The 21,277-nt window shown below is 45.4% G+C and overlaps 1 protein-coding gene across 3 annotated transcripts in view; it reads right to left on the reverse strand.

The window, feature by feature from the left end:
- Positions 1-21,277, reverse strand: part of ARHGAP40 (Rho GTPase activating protein 40) — a 645,040-nt gene that overhangs the window by 471,048 nt on the left and 152,715 nt on the right. Inside the window, exon 3 of one of the 3 annotated variants that reach the window (XM_069652367.1) lies at positions 19,418-19,763. The exons of the other annotated variants lie outside the window; for them this stretch is intronic. The gene's annotated coding sequence lies outside the window, so the exon portion shown is untranslated. The remainder of the gene's footprint in view (positions 1-19,417; positions 19,764-21,277) is intronic. 3 annotated transcript variants of the gene reach the window in all.

Raw genomic sequence — 21,277 nt, forward strand, 5'->3', positions numbered from 1 at the left:
TCCGTTTCTCGTTATAAACGCTAATAAAATAAAGTAAAAAAAAATAAAGAACAGACTTGAACATAGTGACATATCACTGCCAAGATAATGTGAAGATACTATTTCATTGCGTTTTATAATTGCTGTGTAGCCATTTTTTAACTACACCCTCTGTATCAATTCGATATGCATTGGTATTTAAAATCAAATATAATTGTTATGATGTCTATGCGATTTGTATGTGTATTTGGCAAATGACGGACAGCCGAAAAACAAAAAAACATATGATGACTGGCACACCAGCTGTCGCAGGGTAAACTATTAAGAATGAAAGCCCCAAAAGGGAGGACTCCGTAGAATGCAGCGGTAAGCCATTAAATCAGCTGACTTATCACATGTCCTCTCTCCCACCCACCTGTTTAGCCCCCACCCTCCTTTCACTTTATATCCTTACTTTTACATCACAGGGCGGCTCACACCAGGGCGTCGGAAGCAGAGGGCGTGATGAACAAAAGGGCAATTCCTGTTTAGACAAAGGATCCCGGAACAGAAACACTGCCTCTCAAACATCAGGGAAGCTCCCTCAAATATGTGTTTCACCCCTCTTTCCAACAGCCCACACCCTCCCCACCATAGCCACAACGCCACACGCCAGCAACATCATGGACACTGCATCACATCAACCTCATTCGCATCACCAGTGACCCAATCAGCACTTCATTATCCACTACTACATGAAAACTGATGCTTCCCAAAACCTGCTCAACAATCAATCACGCAGCCGACATCACCAACCTCATCACCACACACAGCATGGACTCCCTCTGGATGACATGAACTGGGCTGCCTCCCCCCCTTCCCCACTCCAACTCCTCAGTGCTGGGACAACCAGCCTCTGGCTCTCATCCCGGTAGGCCCCCTCCCCCATGTTTGGAGGGGTGCCTGCCCCACCACCCCCCTGGACAGGGTCCAGTCCCGGGCCCCGTCGCACTCCTCCCATGGGCTGATCTACCTCAGACGAAACAGGACTGTGACTCGCGTCCCCAGGATAACATCACACTCGCAACCAACATCAACCACCATGCACCGGTGAAACAATGCACCCTCAAGTCTTAACCTTCAGCACCCTGGAACACTGAAGAACTTCAACAAAAGAGCCATCAGAAAACAGGAAAAGACTTGACACCACTTCTGCAGTGCATACAACCTTCCCCTGCTCAAGGAACTGTGCGTGACAACAGAGGACTGGTGCCCACTGCCAACGCCAACTACTACCAGAACACCATAGTACAGGCCAACAATAAAGCAGTGCCCTCTTCAAAGTACTGCTCAACCCTCTACGGGACCAACCTGTAGCACACTCCATCAAAAATCCACTGCCATCAACTTTTGTTCATCAACAAGATCAGCATGACCCATCAGAACACAGACATCAGCCCCACAGACAAGACAGCACACCACAAAAACATCAATAGCAAAAAAACAAAAAAAAACTACCTGAGCAACTTTGAAGACACTCACCATGGAAGACCCGACTGCGATCAAGGCCGCATTGTATACAGACGACATCCACCGTACTCAAGACCATTCAGATTGTGGCACTAGTCCTTTACCCTGGCAATCAACATCTTCCTCACTCAAGGCACCTTCCTCTCAAGAATCGAGAAATATTCATGCTTCTCAAAAAACCAACACTGAATCCACCAACCTACCACTCATCTTACATTCCTAGGTAAGATCTGTGTGAAAGCAGTAGCCAAGCAACGCCAACACAAACTCCAACATCCTCCTCCAGCCCTGCCAATGTGGTGTCAGATCCAGATGCAGCACAGAAACGGCTTCCATCAAAGTGATTGACAATGCCTTTAGCACCCTCAATGGTGGCCATCCATGCCTCATGGATCCTCTTTTACTCTCGGCTGCGTTTGACAAAGTAGACATTTAAGGGTTGAACGGCAAACCTGCGTCAGCTGTTTGAAAAATGTATTAGCATAGTGCGAGAACAAAGTCTTTGATAAATATTGTTTCGTCCAGTCAAAGGTAACACTCTGCAGCATGTACCCAGGGGCATGGTTAGGCATTGCCACGCGGAACGGTGCCTCATACTGAAATAACCCAGGCTCCTTGTTTACAATATTAATGGGCTATCCAGCTTTCACAACTATGAATTATGGTTATTGTATGACTACTATTGATACACTTTAATTACAACTCATTTTCAACAACCCAAGAGATCCAATTTGGATTATTTCCATCTGAATACTCATGACTACTCAACTTCTTATACATTGCTTTATTAGCACCATACGGACTACAAGGAAAGTTGGTTCATGCTTTGGTTATGTTTAATTGAATCAGCCTTGTCAGAGCCGTGGCAAAGGCAAAACTCATGCCCCGTGTCTGTCTCCTGTTGCCCCCAACCCCCCGTTCATGCCCCGTGTCGGTTCTCCCCACCACTGGCTCATGCCCCGTGCCTCCCTCGTGTTCCCCGCACCCCCCGCTCATGCCCTTTGTCTCTCTCCTTTCCCGCCCACCCCTGCTCATGTCCCTTGTGTGCACTGTACCCTCCCGCTCATGCCCCGTGTCTCCCTCGTGTTCCTCCCCACCCCCTGCTCATACCCCGTGTCTCCCTCATGTTCCTCCCCACCCGCTGCTCATGCCCCATGTCTCCCTCGTGTTCCCCCCACCACCGCTCATGCCCCGTGTTTCCTTCCCTTTCCCCCCACCCCCTGCTCATGCCCCGTTTGTACCCTGTTCCCTCTCACCCCCTGCTCATGCCCATGTGTCTCCCCTGTTCCCCCCCACCCCCGCTCATGCCCTGTTGTGTTCTTTATACACCCCGCCTTCCCTTTCCATGGTGGTCATCTTGGTAAAAGATTTTCCTTCCTACACCGGGACGCCGCAGGCGTCCCGTTGTAGAAAGGAATATCTTTTTTTTTTTAAACCCCCGGCGTTCCCACTTTGAGGACATAATAAGTTAGTGGTCTTCATCTATTGAAAAGGATGTTAAGGTGACGTTGCACTAATAAAACTCTTCAAAATTTAGTAAAAAGAAAATGTTACAGGGACGTTATCGTTAAGTTGCACTCATAAAAACCTATGAAATTCAATGAAAAAACTTTGTCAAAGGGACGTTATGGTTCCAAGTAAAACCGAAAAACCCTTTAAATTCGCCAGTCATGGTAAGCTAAGCAACCATAACTCGCGCCACCACCGTGCACTGCTAAGACTAACACCCAGGACATCAAAGATGACATCACAAATGTCATTGATGACATCACGTGTGTGTACTTTTCATGAAATATGTGTACAAGGGATTCTTATTATAATGTTGCGAAACAATACACACACCCCCCCCTCAAGGGAGGATACTAATGAACGCACCGTTAACTTTTCCCTTTTTCTACCTGCATGATGGGATGTGTCCTGTGAAAATTTTGACGAACGTGATGGTATGTACATTTGTAATTTACATAATTTTGTTCATAATGTAATGGTATTCATTATGTTAAAATGTAGCCCTGAAGATGGTGCTAGGCACCGAAATGCATTGGCAAGAGCCGATACTTTAAGCTGAGGAATTGCACATTCGCGTAAAACACTGTGTGATTAAAACACAAACCTATAACACTGTGTGATTAAAACACAAACCTATTAGTAAATATATGAAGAAAGTGTTTGAAATCTCATTTATAAACCCTATAGCTTGAATGACCGTAACTTTACAGTATGGAGCTGAAATACTAATATAAACCTACAAAATACAGAGGAATGAATTTAGCTTCCTAATGGGAGCAAGGAGGAGCACTGGGCCTTACAGGGTGTTTTTCCACTCTGTTATTCTTGCTGCTGTAATCCTTTATGCAGACAGCATCCATTGAACTGCTAGTAATGGCTCTAAATCATTTGATATGGCTTACTGTAAGGGAGAGGGCAAAGCCCTATTGAACCTCTTCACCATGCCAATCGCTTGTGGTTGATAAAGTGATGCTGTGCGGCGAGCCACCCCACATGAATTGAAAAAGTTTTCATTTCTACAGAAATTAACTGTACCCCTCGTTAGATATGGATATTTCTGGTAGTCGCTCGCTCCCAAACAGTTCTCAAAACGTCATTGCAGATGAGGTAGTGACCGTCTCCACAAATCTAACCTTGTTCCACTTGGAGAAATGATCAATGACCACAACTGCATATCTCTAGTGAGCTGGGAGGGTACTGTAGGGCGTCACTATTTCTATGGCTATTTTACTCCAAGGCCCTTCTGGTATGGGCATAGGTGTGATGGGTGTCGGATTTGTAATCAAAATATTTGTCAGATTGAGCACACACTCTTATATATTGCAATGTCGAAATCAACAGCAGGCCACCAATAGCTTTCACTTAACACTATTTTTGAGATCATTATCCGTAAATGTCCCTGATGCGCCGACTGTAATAACTTAACCCGAACACAAACTGGCAGCACCACGTTTGTCTACTCTGTATTACATCCTGCTAGCCTCAACCTCCCGAATATTAGGAAAATCAGGCACCTCCATCCTTTCAACAGTGCCAAGCATCTTTTGACCAAGCTCTCCTCTAAACCGGACTACTGCATCAGCATCCCCTTTGGTCACCCCAACTATGCTTTTTGTCCTCTAGACATAATCATTAACTTCGATACTAGGACTCTTTGAACTCCCTCACTTTACACCTACTGTCTCGTACCGTCACCAGGCTGGATGTCCGCCTATGCAAAACGGGGCCGGATTGACATTTTTTCTCGTAGTTAACGGTAAGGCAGTACTCTCCCTCTGCTTCCTCACTCTTCCGCTCTTCTTGCGCCACTTGCATGGAATGCTCCCCCCCCCCCAGAAATCGGAGAAACAGTCCTCACCGATTTGTCTAAGACCAAACTAAAAGCCTACCTCATGGTCTCCAAAATATCATATTAACCTACTTCTCATCTGCCTTCTAGCTAACATTTTTCCCTTGCTTAACCTGCCTCTGTCCCTCATATTTTCTGCCTCCACTCTAGCATTTCATCCATCATGGTCACATCCCTAACAGATGGCCATACTGCCTACCTGCACTTAATGTCTAATGTTGGTTGTCCTTAATCTATGCATGTCCACCCATGTATTGTCTCCAGTGACTGTTCAACCTGATGAAAACGTCACTGGAACTCACCCCATTGTAAGAGGCTCACTGCTTCCTGTCAAATCTGATGTCTAATCTATGTTGGGTTCCTTTGTGATCAAAAGAGCATTGTTCCTCCCGTATATAAAGGACAGTTCCTCTTTAACTTTGCAGAACGGAAGAAGGCTGCGCTCATTGTCTGGGAAATGGCTGCTGTGAGACAGGCATGGTGTCAAGAGAAACACAGATTCAAAGATATTAGTTTTAAAACCTTTATTTACTAAAGTTCCTTAGTTGGTGTAGTGCCTAACTGGCCCTAAAACCAAAAGGTATGTTTCCAAGTGCCGTCAATGTCCGAGAGTTCAAAATAAAATCCGTCTCTACACCTATGCTTGCCCTCACTGTAACAAAGTGTGCTAGGAGGTCTTTTGAAAGCAAAAAGTGGTGGTTCAACAAAAATAGGAAACCTGGATTGGTTTCAGGTGGTTTTCTCACCGCGTGTAGGATGGTCAGCTTCAAAAGAAATCAGTTCAATCGAAAAGGGACTGCTTTTAGGACCTTTTCCATGGTTCAAACAGTTTCATTGATTTTAGCAGTTCCCTTCCCAAGCTTTAGTCCTTCCAAGTTCAAAATATAACCACAAAAAAAAAAACACAGTCCTTTAAGTGTCTCAGGGTTTCATTCTGCATGGTTCAATTCCTTCAGTGACAAAATAATCAAGATTCCCTTCCCCATGCCCAGGCCTCTTGAGTTGCAAAATATAAGTTCAGCTTGTCAGGATGTATCTTTCTTTCACAAACAATTCTTTCAGGGAATAGCATTGGAGGCTTTCTAAAACGTGAGGTTCTTTGCTCCTCCTAAGCGTGACACCTCCACCCTTCCTGTTCCCCCATATTTTTACTTTCTCGTTCCCACTGGCACCTCCTCCATGCACACTTGCACGCGCTTTACCTTTCAGTACAGTGAGTTTTTCCATGACCATCATGCTTTGCACTTTCCCTTCCCACACCACTTTCGTGGGGAGCGTATCGTTTTTCCAACATTGGGCAATGGCCAGTCTCCCCGCCCTCAGCATGGCTTCCCACATCTTCAGAAGTCTCTGTTCTTCCCTATCTTTTTGCGGGAGCCCTAGCAGCAACTGCAGTCGATCTAGGTCCGGTCCTATCCCCGTCACCTCTTCCATCCAGCTCAGCACCTCTTTCCAGAACATTTGTACCTTGGGGCATCACGACCACATGTGGGCTAGGGTCCCACGGTTTCCGCAATCCCCAGGGCACAGCAGAGATGATTCCCGCAAACATCTGCGACAGTCTCACTGGATCCCTGTGCCATCCCATTAGCAGTTTAAAGTTATGTTCTATTGCGGAGGTGAACAATCCTCCCTGGAAGACCGCCTTATATATGCGAGCCCATTCCTCCTCTGAAATCGCTTCACCTACTAACTCCACCCAATATCTCTGGAAGGTTTGCCTCCCCTGTAGGCAGGTTTCGTTCATTGCCATATATAGTTTGGATAATATATCCTTCAGTGACAAAATAATGAAGATTCCCTTCCCCATGCTCAGGCCTCTTGAGTTGCAAAATACAAGTTCTTTCACAAACAATTCTTTCAAGGGATAGCATTGGAGGCTTTCGAAAACGTGAGGTTCTTTGCTCCTCCTAAGCGCGCCCACTCCCTGCTTCAACCCCTTCAATTTCCTGCTCTTTCTTCTTTTATACTTTTCCCTACAGGGGCTTTCTGCACCCCCTTCATGTTCCCACCTATTTTTACTTTCTCGTTCCCACTGGCACCTTCTTTAACCTCCTCCATGCACACTTGCACTCGCTTTATATTTCCGTGCCCACTGGCACCTTTTCCAGCTTTCCCGTGCACACTTTACACTCCGCCAATAGCAGCCTTCAGGGTGCTTCGCTCCTGCTCTCTGGAGAACCTGCACTCTAGCCACGCTGCAGCCCCTCACCAACACCGGGCCAGCATCTCGGCATGCCTTTCTCCTCTGGGCACTAGCTCCTGCTGCTCTCTGCTCCACGGCTTCCCTAGTCCAGACAATGTCCCCAGCTCGCTCTCTCACCTGTGTAGAGCGTCGCCTTTTATAGTTGTGAAAACAGTCAAGTGGAGTCAGGAGTGAGTGATAATTAATAAGCGCCTGACTATCAATGGGACAACTTAAGTTGTTTCTACAGCCAGTTTCCCTTACAGTGCCCATGTTATTCCTATAGGAAATCTTCACTACTCCCGGTTGCCTCTTCATCGTCCCAGTATTTGTTGGAAATTGGGAGGGCGAGATGGAATCGGTTTGGAAATACCCCATGAAAACTGGGAAAAGGGGGAGTGACATGTCTCGCCCTCTCATGTTCTCCTCCCAATGTGTGAGGGATTCGACCAGCCGCACAGGGAGTGTGCGCTCGTCTGGACATTTTTTTTGGATGATTTTTTAGGAAATGGAACAATGGGAGATCGACCTCCAAAAATGTGTGGAGCTAATCCCCACACATTTTCTAATGCTCGCCGCACAACAAACAGTCTAGTGTCCTACGGGGGTCACAACCTACAGGCGCAGTCTTCCCAGTCACATTTGACAGGTGACAGCGAGGGGTGCACGAAAACATCCAGAGAAGGGCAACACCTTCCTCCTCCCATGGCCAGCCTAATTAAATACTGAAGGCTCCATGTTCTATTGTCTAAGTTCTGTGTGGTGGCGGCGCATACTGATGAGAGATAATTGAAGCAGGCCTGCAAATAGACCTGGTCACAGAACTTACCAATGAGCAGAAAAACTAACACCTCTTTGATATGCAATGTGTCACCTTGAAGCTAGCTCCCACCCCTTTTTATGAAGTACAGTGAATGGCATGTCTGGGTCCACTATTCATCATAGGCAACCCCTGCAGAGCGGACCCCTTTCAGAGGGACGAAGTATGTGATTTGAGGGAGACCGAAGTCTGTTCTCACCACAAACTTCAAGGGAGTCCTGCGCTTTGGTCAAGAGCCACAGAGGGCTCAGTTAACCAAGAGCCACAACATATAGGAAGATGTGGGGGGGTAGTTAGGAGTACATGTTGTCATCTCTTACCTTCCCTGTTGCAAAGCACACAGGCCCTGACCTCACGCATAATGGAAGATTGTTGGTGGGGACCCTCGATTGATTCCTTAAGGTAGGCTTAGCCTGCACCAATCACTGGGCCCCATTTAGGAGATCATCTGAAGGCTTCAGCAGAAGCAGGAAAGAAGACCTCAGCATTGGACCCTGGCTGAAGGTACAGTCTACCTTACAGCTTCCACCAGTGAAGGAAGGCTAGTATTTCCAAGAGGGAAGCAAGATCCCTCCCCTAAACATCTCCCAGGAAACAAAGGGAGATACTGGACTCAGAGGACCCATACAGCAGCTCCAGAGCACACAGCGTGCCCTGCTAGGGTCTGCCAGCACACTTCCTAGGTGGGAAGTGCCAGAGAGTCTCTGAACAAAGGACAAGGCAGTTGCCTGCAAACACTCTTCTCAGCTTTGGGCCAGACGCCTTGAAAGGACGTCACAAGCCCTGCAAAGAAGCTAGGAGGAGTACCACACAAGCATCAACCCGTGTCCATGTTTTAAGGACATTTTCGAGGCAGTCGAGCCGACTGTTGTCACGCTGCAGTCACTAAAGCCGTCCGAGACGCCTCGACCAGTGTTCCAGATCCGCCAACCAGCACAGAGACAACGATTCTTTACCCTGAGCCACTGTGTAGGCCAGCCTGCAGCCGTCCGTCCATCCTCGCTTGCTGACCTGCCTGCCGCCTGATACCCGCAGCTGTCTCCCATCCTGAACTCGGTCATAGGGGCTGCAAAGCGTCCTGGAACCGACTTGAAACTGTCGAACATCTAGATCATCGCAAGAACGACGTACATTATGGTTCTGTCCAAGGCCCCTAGTGACATTTACGACCCCTTGCTCCCTTGGTGCTGAAACCAAATAATCTTGAGAGTTAAGACTTTACCGACTACGCTTCTGTCAGTATTCAGAGTGCATCCCTTTCCTTCGTGAAACTGTCTGTCCTCTGTGTTCCTTTACAGGGTGGGCTGTATTTTGTAGTGTGCTAGAACTGTCTGTTGTTGTAATAATAATAATAATAATAATAAAGTAGATATTGTTATACAACCTTGACTGGACAGTTCCTTTTATCATTGGGTAATAATTGCATTTTCGTTGTGTTGCAACTAACCAACACCATAACTTTGCGGAGATAAGCATGCCGTTCCATCCACGTTACCAGAATTGCACAAGCAGGTTTATTATTGACTTGTGTTCCAATCTGTTTGGATCCCTTCTGGTGTACTATAAGTGTGGGGATGATTGATGGTTTAGAAACTGACCACTGGTTCCCCAGAAATTGCTTCATCACACTGACCCTGCACTCAGGTGATCCTCCCTCGCTTGTCCACCCCCAGGGTCAGGATGCAAAAGCGATGGCCCTTGTCTGGCAACCTGACTAGGGCATCCCGGGGGAGTAGATGGGACAACATTGTCCGGTTTCTCACACCACACACTACGAACATGCCTTTCTACTTCTTGTAAAATGGTTTCTGTAGTCAGCCTGAATCCATTCTTCCTTGCTCACATGGTCAAAACTGGCATCCAGTTCATCAATATTTGCCACATCAACTTGATCTTCTGAATTGTTCCTCTACCGGCATTGTCGAGAGACAGTCTGCTGCAACATTGCTCTTTCCAGGTTTAGAAAACCTAGCCAATCTAGGGATTACTCTTGTTGTACAGAATGCCGAAAGGATCTGAATCAATCGTCTGATCTGTTCAGAGTATAAAAAATGTTCCCCAAAGGTCTTTGACTGAAATGCTGGACAGCCAGCACACTAGATAGAGCTTCCCTTTCTATGATGGAATAATTAACCTTTGCCGGTTTGAGCGCTCTTCACAAAAAAGCTCCTGTGCTGTCCTTAGCATCCTCCAGTTGTGAAAGAACGACTCCCAAACATTTGTTGTCAGCATCCACCGTGAGAATCGATGTATTCAATGTATAAAGAGATTTTGAGGCTGTGGCTTCCACTATGAACAGTTTTGTGCATTCAAAAGCATTCTGCTGTTGCTTACCCCAATGGAATATTACCCCTTTCTTGCTTATACACTGCAACGGTTCCACAATCGCTGCAAAATTCTGTGCAAACCTGGCGTAGAATTCCCATATCCAAGGAATAATGTCAAATCCTCTTTCATAGTTTGGAGAGGCACTCCAGCAATGGCTTCTAGACATTTCACTTTTGGCTTGGCTCCTTGTGATGAAAGGGTATGTCCACCGTTTTCCAATTCAAGTAGAAATAGCCTGCATCTGGTCACTTTGGGTCCAAAATGTCTCAGGGTCTTCCGTACTTGATGCAGTAATTGCATATTTCTCAGCTGAACTGGTGCAAATCAACAGGTCATCCTGGAAGTTGAGCACTACTTCCATGTGTCCATCGCTCAAATACAGCCAGATAGGCTAACTCTGGCGGCATTCTTAAACATTGATATGTTCCGAATAGTGTAATGAAGGAAGTCGGCTCCTTCGAGTCTTGTGCAAGCGCATCTTAATGGTAGGCCGATCATAGATTTAAAGCGGAGAACAATCTTGAACCTTTAATTCTGCAGACCTTCCCTGAAATCTTGGGCAAAGGATTTGCGTCTTCATTTATGCTCTTGTTTGGACTGCAAAGATCCTAGCAAGTACAATGTGAGCTAACCATTGTGTGCCTTCCACTTGTATAATGCCTGCCTGCCTTCAACATTTGCCTCGATGTTCTTTTTTCAAAATGGTCCTGCAACCTGAACGGTACCTTGCATACCTGATGCTTTACTGCTTGGACCTCCTGTTTCAGTACCATGCAGTGTTTGAAATAACCTATTTTGCCAATCAGGTCAGTGAAAAACATGGGGTACTGCTGAACGAACTTATTGAGCATTGCCTAGCCATCGCCCTCTTCTTGTAACTTGCAATTCATTTGTTTCATAAAACTACATAGTCTTTGAGGTTTGTTCAACGAAATGATTTGCTAATCTTCACCCAACTGATGGGTCAGGTGAAATGCTGCCTTGTGCTTCTAGCCGATTACCAGTGGCCCCCTAGCTGCAATGTAAATGATACCTATAATAGCGTGGTTCTTGTATCGCAGTTCTGCTTGAAAATAACACAATATTTTCATACAGTGGTATGCTGTAAGAGGGGTTGCAACTGGTGGTAATTGTTGTGCATATAATTCCTCAGGAATCACTGTACTGATCCCGAATTAGCAATAAGGACAGATGGGTGCCAACCACTTGCACTTATATGGTAGGTCAGGGCGGGCCGGTTCTCCTCTGGCCTTTCAATCGTCAGTACGGTGTTTGAGAGCTGGTTCGTCAACTCTTCCTCGTCTACAGATATTTGATAGCGTTCATAGCTTGTTGCCACATTGATTCTGTGGACGTTTAACGTCATTTTACTTGACGTTTGTGAACATCTGTGCTGCAGACATGCTAGAGCAAAATCATTCATCTGCCCACTCGTCGTACACCTTTTTCGCCATGCTGGGCATGCCCGGTTTCCTAAACTGTGCTGCCACCCAGCAAACACTGGCTAATAGACACTTTTGGGTTTAATCACATTTTTTGTGTCAGCTCCACTGCCAATAAAAGCCAATCTCCTCATGCGGGTTGTTCATGTGCACCATAAGCTGATCTTGAATCACTGTCTTGGAACAAGCCGAATTTGCATGCGTCAATGTTCTCAAAGCTGCTACATAATGTTCTATGGCTGCTGCTCTCGTGTGTAAAAACGGTTGTCACTCCATAGCAGTGTTCCATTTGAGCACGTAATATTGGTCTAACATTTGCAATGTTTCCTCAAAAGGGGACATGGGAGCTGCTTCTGGGGGTACTTGTACAGGGGGTATTTGCTTTCTGACTTCCTGTGCCTCAGACCTAAACAATTCAATAAAATTGCATTTTTTTGCAGATGGGTGTGACCATCGGTTGCTTCCAAGTATGTCAAAATCTCCTGCATCCATCTTTGCCAAGGGACCCTGGGGGTTGAAGAAACTTAAGATGAAGGTGCTACATGTTGCAGTGCCAGGCTATGTCCTGGGGTGATGCCAGTGCACGGTGCTCCACTGCCTGCAGTTTGTACTCCAAATGTGGATAAGATGCGGCGGGCAGTCTTGGTCGTCAATGTTTACCACCACATTCTCTTATCCTCGTTAGTTTTGGCTATTAGGTGACGTTGAAAGCGATACCTATAAAGCTGAAACTATGGTAATTAAAATAAGAGCCTTAACATGAAAGCTTGAAATAGAGGCTTTGCATGCACGTTTGTAATGCTTTTCAATGCAGGTTGACGTATGAGGATGGATATTATGTAGTTTGGACAGGTGTGCCACCCATGTAACGGCAAGCTAAATCTATAGGGGTTTTCCTCCCATTCCTACCCATCTCTTTCCACAACACTCCTCTTTTTGCACTCTTTGGCTGATGTTCTACTATATGGTGAATTTATCAGCCATTTTCCATTCCAGAATGGCAGCCGCCATGTTTTAATGTTATTAAAAAGTTATTTAACTTGATTGATGCTTTAAAATATATTTATTGCAGCATTCAAACTATGTTACACAGTGTACTGTATTTTGTATTTAATTAAACAAGGTACTGTACTACTTACGTTTTGGTTTAAATTGTTCTGAAAATGCCCATTTAATGATTTGTGGGGATTGCTTTAGTGCTTTGAAATGTAAGAAGTATCTAGTTGGCTGTCCAGTTTTTTAGTGATGTCACTATTATATGATTTTTCAAAAGTGCTTTCAGTAGCCTTCCTTACATTAGTCTGATATTCAAAAGTGATTTCAGTGGCCAGCGATCGATCACAGAACGTAATGGGTTTGCCTGTCAATGGTAAACTCACTGGTCTCTGTAAATGCGTCCACTTAATCTGCCGCAAAGCTTCATTCTGCTTCTGATGCCTTTCACACGGCTGCCTGCTGCGCATTTCCTGTGGTCTGTGCTGACCAGGAAAGGAGCTTCTCTTGCTCCCAGCACACTCTGGTGCTCGCCAGCCATCGGAACACAGTGCACAATTAGTAGAGCCTCTCCCTCCAGGGGAAAAGCTCATAACCGCGCTGCTTTCCACTGCGCAGCCTCTGCATTCAAGGACTTCAGGCTCTGAGACCCTCTCAGGACAGACATGCGCATTAGCAATAGCAGCGGCGTCTCCCTTCTTCCTCCACTGCAACTCCTGCTGGCGACTCCTACAACTCCTTGATGTTCTAATGGCCTGCACCGGAGGGGGCCTTATATATTCAAAAGTCCAGCTCTGGTATGGGTCATTAGAACCACTAGACTGCATTTTGCAGTCTAGTGCCTCCGAGTCCCTCTTCCTCGTCCCAGTACTTTGGGCACGGTGGGACAGGAATCCCCCAATGTTAAGATTATCTTTTCTTTTAGGAATACCAATTTCAACTTTATTGGATTTATCCTGGGCATTAAATAGTCCTCTAAAGAAGGGTTTTAGAGGGTTTAAGGGCTGACCCCTATTTAAGGGAGAATAATGCTCATCAGAAATATGGGTATTAAAAAGTTCCGATTTCGATATATATTGTTCTCTTTTGCTTACTTAAATCAGCTTTCATCACCATAAACATGGGTAACTATGTAGAGGAGTCTTACTCTGGCAACACGCCATTACATATTCAGGCTTAGTATAAATCTTCTCTGAAGAGGATATTTACTGCATCTCTCCTTACAGAACCCTCCTGTTCCTTTGGGGTCCTTCTCCTTCCAGGTGATCCACCTGGCTAATACCACCCCCAGGGTCAGGATCAGGTAGCGGCTACCATCTCATGGCCACCTGGGAGGAGACTTTATATAGGGTTTTTGTGAAGATTCTGCAGGTTTCATCACAATAACTTACTCATGCATGCAATAGAGAATCTTTAAGGACAGACCATGGTAGAAGTGAACAAGTGCACTTGCTGTTCTTGTTTGGCAGTCACAGGTTGCCAATGTATGGAAATGTCCTCTGTGGAAGACCAGGGGCAGGAAATTATTATTTTGGTGGCATAATAGTGTTAGTTTCTCACACTACATAAAGTCCAAACCTTGTTGCATTCTGGTATAACTGCCAACCAGAATCATGTCAAGCAAGTGTAGTCGGATCTACGTAAACGCATACCGAAAAGCTTGAGTTTCAAAATTGTGAAGCCGACTTGCTCGCATTTTTTGAAACTCAAGCTTTTGGGAATCTATGCATTTGTCCCCTGCTTTTCCTTTAATGTATACAGGGAACAGCCCTAAAACCCCATCAGCCAATACTGCTGAACTAGGGGTGCGGGTGACAACCCTGCAATGCCCGCTCACGTAGTTAAGCATTTTGGAGGAACCAGCACATAACACTTATTTCCCAGCCAACTGACCCTCTAGAACCAGATGTTTCAGATTTCACCTCCCATGATCCTTCACCCCTTGCTTTGCTCGATTGGGGTCATGGGAGTTCAAGGCAAAAGCATCTGGATGGCCAAACAATGAGTGACTATGCAGCTAGACCAATGGCGATATTCGTTTCTATAGCTTCTACCCTAAGCCTCTTACTAATTTCCCCACACTATGCTTTTGGGTACTGTTGTAAAGGTCCAATTTCACACTAGTGTCAGTTTTAACAAGTCGGGTACTTCATGATCTTTTTGCCATATGGTATCAAAATAATCTGCTGTCGGGAGGGGGTGGGGGGGGGGGTCTAGAGAGCCCAGACAAGATGGCTGCACAATCTTAACAGGCTTCCTGGTCTGCAGCGATAAATGTTTGGAGCAACCCTTTATAGCCCCAAAATGACCCGCTATCCGGGTGGTGTGGCGAGTGCGGCCTGCAACGAGTCACGTGTAGAGCCCCTCGAAAGGTTGGTGTCTCATGGCAAGCAGCAGTAGCACGTTCAGAGGGCCTGCTCAGTGGGGTGAAGCAATGGACCCAGGCATTTCAGCGAGCCAGATCCAGGTACTGTGGTACTGCGCTCATTGCACTGATCCGTCGACAAGGGAGCTTGGGAAGCTTTACCCCACTGGCATCGGAGTGGTTTGAGTGGAGAACATCCAGGAAGACCAGCTGAAAGCTGCCCTCACTGAGTAATGCTGCTGGTGGGAACTCGCAGTGTGGATTCTAGGTGCTATGTTTTTTGGGTAATGGATGCTGAGAGAATCCCAGGACTTCTAAACGTCAGCCGGTCAAAAAAGAGCCAATGGACGAAGCAGAGCCTTTTCCTCTGAAGCCATCGCCAGATGGAACGAACTACCAAACCATTTGAGAGTAGAATCAAACTATCTATGTTTCAGAAAGAAGCTCAAAACCCTGCTTTTTAAATAATTGAGTTCTAGAGTACTTAGACAGAAACTCCTTATCTAAACACTGACACGCAGTTAGGATACCATGTTTGTCCTGTCACCCCTTGTTGTCCTCGTCTATATGTAATGCGCCCTGATGCCTGCGGCGCTATATAAATATATAAAATTAAAAAATAAAATACACTGTTTTGATGTCAAAGTTTTTCCCTGTAGCAAATCTGGGGATGTCTGGTGCATTTTTTTTCAAGAGGTACTATAGCAGGTTTTGTCAATTCCCTTTTCAAGTCATGATCGTAAAGATGCTCTGGACATGCTCCGATTTCCACCAATGCAAAAAACTGAAAACATGGCACTTTGCAAAAGAGTGACAACGTTGAGGATTCCATGCCATGGGGTCACAACAGAAATACTCATGCCTCTATCGCTGTAGGACCCCATTTCTTTGTTTTCTTAGTACCTTATATAGAGACACATATAAGATTCACATTGTAAACAACACTGTTGACTGTTTTAGGTATATGTATTACAATATGTCGCCCAGCACTAATTATATATTAACTTGCGGCCAGATACCTCCGGGTTAGGTGCGTTATATAAATAACCAAATAAATTAATATATAAGCGTTGGGCAGGATCTCACATCATTCACCAGCAGATCCTTAATTCCCAAGGTCGAGATGCTTACCAGATGCAAAACAAGAGTTCAGTTTGTTGAAGTCCACAGCATGAACCCAGAAAGCTGCACCAATGAGCCTGATCATCGATGATTAATGACAACTGCACCAGCAGCCTGGATACAGAACTCTGCTGCTTCCACACTTTGCAAGGTCACTCATTTAGCATGATCCCGTAGCTTAGCCAAACCTCTCTGCAAACTCTGGTCCAAGTGACCTGTTCTACACATTATGAATCCAGCTCCCAGAGAGTCCGCTCCAAGACATCCATCCTCCATTCCTCTGCACGGTTACTACAGCCACCCGAAAACTCCCCTGCACATCTGCTGGTTTCCGACTTCCAGGCTCTCGGCAGTGCAGTGGGTTTTGCCTGTTGGGGAGTCCATCCTGTTAAGAGTGGGGCCTTCTGGGGTGGTGGAGGGAAGGAGTACGAGTACTGGGGAGTTAGGAGGGACCCAACTAGCTTGAGACACCAACCATGCTTTGTCTGTCCTGCAGCACGACCAGTTACTCTGCCCTGCTGCTTGAATCCCGCCCTGCAAATGACACCACCTCCGGAAGCACACCGGCGGCAGATGCCAGCTCCAGGCATGTCCATGATAGATCGGGCCTGCTCTATATTTTTTCTGTTTAGGTTCCAGCCCCCTCACCATCCCGGTGCCCAGTGGCAGATTTAAGGCAAAGGGCCCCGTGGGGAGCACCTGGTGTGGGCCCTAGGTGGGCGGGTCATGGAGGCGGAGCTTTGGGTGGGCGGAGTTAAGTGTGGTCACAAGAGCAGGACGATGAGAAAGAGGGGCGAGGGAGACAGACAGGGGCAAGGGAGAAGTGAGATGAAGGGATGAGAACGAAGGAGAAAGAAATATAAGTAAAGACAGGGAGGCTGGGAGAGGTAGTATGTATAAAGTAAGTAAAGAGAAAGAAAGATGGAACATAGGATGGAAGAGGAAGTCGTGGGGGAAGGGCGATGGAGTTAGAGAAGAACACAGGTGAGAGAATGCTAGAGAAACAGATGAAAAACGAGATAGGGCGATAGAGGGGAAGGGAGAATAAGGCGGGCAGGACAAGAAAGATAGAGAAACACACTCAGTTAGAGAGCCACAGAGGTAACGAGGTGGGCCCCTGAGGGCAGCCTGTGTGCTGCAGGGGAGCCGTGCAGCTGCTATACGCAGTGCTGCGGTCCTCTGCGCCGGGCCCTGAGTCTCTGACTTACCAGGCCAGGGATGGTCCCTCTCCTGGGGCTTCCTTTGGGGCAGCCCCCAACTTCAGGGCGCACATCAGTGCAGATGGCACTGTTCGGGGCCGCAGCCTGTGTTCACTCCATCCAGCCAAAGGCAGGCATTTCCCTTCACTGGTGCAGGTCGTGATGGGGGAGTGGGAGGCTTTCTCATTCATAACTGTCCCCAGCTCAGGGTGCTTTTCACAAGAAAAGCCCACCAAGAATGTAGTCCCCTTCACGGCTTTGGACTGTAGTGTAGCGCCTAGGGAAGGAAACCGCGGCGCTAGCGAATAAGACAAGAAACTTGGCCCCTACTTGGTTCCCTGCCTCCAACACAGCCAACATGTAACTCATACCTGGTGGCCTGCCTCCCCATTCCCAAAATAACAAATGCACACCCTGAACAGTTCTGCTCTTCTTTCACAATTTTAGGCTAAACCTTTGACACTGTGAAAGAAGGGCAGAACAAACGCACACACGACACAACTCGAACTGGAGTGACATCACAACAGAAAGGGCCTTTTGCTGTGTGGAAGGGGTGGGGCCTGGGGCAGGGGCCCCGTCGCCATTTGTCTGCCTGGCGACCGTTAGATCCGCCTCTGCCGGTGCCCCCATTATACAGTGAAGGTGTGCCTGAAAGTGGGTCGGGGAGAGAATGTCCAGTGCTTTCAGCCTGAAAGCCGGCTACCAAAGCCTCCAAAATATGGGGGAGGTGGGAAGAAGGGGGTGCCCTAGAACCCACAGACAATGGTGGTGTGACTTTGAACAAATACATAGAGGGTTTTGAGAAATGCTTTTGGCGACTGGTGAGACATTTACCATTACTTACCTGTGGATGGACCTGCTAGTTCTTACATGTTATTGTTGTTTTAATTGCGATATAAAACAATTAAAAAAAGTATTAAAAAAAGATTGCAGTGCAGTTTTAAAGCTTGTAACTAGAGTTTTGCTCAGTTGTTGGAATCTTAGAAACAGCTCTCTAGGTAAGCTATAGGATGCATTACACCCGAAAAGGGATACACCTATTGTTTACCAGTATATTTAAGAAACCTGCATCGCTAAAGCAAAGAAAACTTGCCATTCATATCCATGGAACAATTATGGATACGGAAACTGAGAAATTGTGAATCGATGAATGAGATTAAGTCTTATGGGTGTGAAAACATACCCAGCGCATGGATCCATAAATTACAGTATGCATTACACATCAATAGGTATTTACATGCATCTAAGTAAACTCGCAGGATTAACATGGCTCGCCATTTACCCTCCCAATTTCACAAAATAGCACTTCAGTGTGTAGGTACATTCTATGCTATAATGAATGTGCTTCTTCAGCCTAAATTCTTTTGGTTTTTAACGAATTGTAAAGTACATAAAAAAAAAACTCTAGTTACGTCGGATCTACATTTTTATTTAGAACCTAACAACATGAAGCCAGCACATAAGCATGCTAGTTAAATAGAAAAACATGTACACACACAACACACATATTTTTGCACAATGTCATAGCGAATATACCCTAAGGTAATTGCAAATTCCATGGGAATGTTTTCCAAATCACTTGGCCTGCCCCTTTCCAGGATAGATTTTGAAGAAAAAAACTTCCCAACTACATTCCGAGTGGGATGTATATTTTATGTTCAATTTGGAGCTGTTATGTACACAGACACCAAAGTCACAAGCCACACAAAATAACCTTTTCTTACACAAGTCCAACAAGAACTACTCATTGGCCGCCACTGTAATGTATATCAAAGCAATAGTGTATAGAGAGATCATTAAGATCCAATTCAATAGTTCAAATCTGTACCAAAGAGCAGCAGGACAAGAAGTTTAATTTGATATCCGGCAGGAACAATTCTACAGTCAGTTTGAAAGATTGAATACTGTGCTGGATCTACAGAGGATGTGCAAGGATCACAGGAGATACAAAGCTTTACTAAAGGTAATCCGGTCAAATTGACAACGTAAACCTTTCTGAACACCACACAGCATCATAATGCATAAAGAGAATGCAGACCGTTTTCCTCTCCTTTGCCCACCTTTGTAAGCCTTTTCTGCTTACCCCGACAGATGTAGTAACATGAGACCAGACTTACCTTCCAATGCAGTTGTCTCCAGACAGCCAGAAAAAGCAAGGTGGTTTTCTTATTTTTGATTTTTTTTGTTAAGAAATTATACTCATGTCAAATTTGGTCACAAGATTTCCAGACCAGCTTTCAAGTTTCTTTGCCTTCACAGGTTGCCTCGTAATTGACATCTCCATAAAAGTCGCTGCTCTGTGCTAGGTATGCCTTGCCGTGATTTCTGCATGTTCAGAACTCTATGCACTTTGTGTCCTTGTACCATTCAGGGCCAGGCGGATTAGTTCAAACAGGTCGAATATTCTGACACACTCTGTACAGCAACACGTTTTCAGTGTTTGACCAAGACTAATAAGGATATCTTTAGTGATAAAGAAAAAAAGGATTACAGCGTCAACTGCGGACGATGTCAATTAAAAGTCACAATGTCAGATTACTGAGAACAGAACAGTTTTTGAACCACAAAGGCATTTTTTATCTTTTCAAGTAAGTAAATGCCAGAAGTGGCCTAAGAACCTACTCAGTAAGTAAATCATAAAACACAGCTCTTAACGCAATACTTTTACCTTGGACACAACCGATTCGATATCAAACAGGCAATTATACATCTGATAACTACAATCAATCGGGTAAACTGATAAATGATGCACATGAAGGAAAGATCAGTTCCTGATGAATGAAGTTATCCAAGTCATGTGGGAGTACCTCACCAGCCCCCAACCAGTCCTGGCTATGCTAGTCACCACTGCCATAAAACAAAGACCTTTGCAGGTCAATATTAGAAATCTGAGAAGAAAAGCTAGCAAATAAATTCTCATGTAAAGCAGCATCATCATCGCAAGGACTCCAGTTGCGCTCCTCCAGACCCCCGTCTTAGCTAGAGTCTCAAGAATAGGGCTATAATTAACAGGCCCGCTTATGGCTTGAATAGGTTGTCATCTTTGCCCACACCTTTCCTTGGGGTGGTAGAGGCAGTAAAAAAAAGTTATTTCAACTATGGGGAGATCCCTGGGTGCATTTGGTATAGCAGAAAGTGGGTTATCCCTGGTTTGACACTTTTAAAATAAACAAACCCTCCCGGACTGCCTGTATAGGTTGAGTCTAACTAAACATTGACGCATAACCATTGCACAATTTTAGATTCTTTTGAAATACATTTTTAATATTCTTTAAAAAGTCTGTCACCCATCACATTCACTAGAATGTAGCACCACAAATATACAAACCAGCAATATATACATCTCTACATTTAAAACGCATATTAAAAAAACATTTAAAGTGCATTGTGCTGAAAGTGTCACCGTGCTCAGTACCATCGTCTCTGTGAACCTCTATTTGTGCAGCTATTGCAGCTAATCTAAAGATTTTATTAAAGATCTAATACCCATTATAATGCCCGCCAGGTTTCATTCCTTTTGATTCATACTTAATCTTAGGACATTTTTCAGGGGCTTTTTGACCTTCTACACATTAAAAAAGCAATTGTCTGGGATGATTATGACCATTCTGCGTTCATCGGTAAGGCTAGTAGTCGCTAATCTATGCTTCTAAGGGCCGTACAAGACTGGCCCGCCTAGTTACCCTCTTCTCCTATACATAGTCACAATACTCTTAAGGTCACCTTAAGTTTACTTAATATATTCGTGTCAGCTTATATTAGTTAGAGCTTGACACTATAGACCATATTACACGTTTCGGCTCGCCGTCCAGCATCTTACTGCTTGCCATTCGTAACTCTCTGTGGGATGATCACATAAAATGTTCATTAGATATTGCATATATTTTAGCTGTAATATTTTCCAACTATTATGTTGTGTGTCTTAGTACTTACTATTTCTCCATTGTATTCTTTGGAGACGAGAGCAGCTTCTAATC

Source organism: Ambystoma mexicanum, chromosome 3p (genome assembly GCF_040938575.1).
Source record: "Ambystoma mexicanum isolate Mex_15411 chromosome 3p, UKY_AmexF1_1, whole genome shotgun sequence".
In the NCBI taxonomy this organism is placed as follows: Eukaryota; Metazoa; Chordata; class Amphibia; order Caudata; family Ambystomatidae; genus Ambystoma; species Ambystoma mexicanum.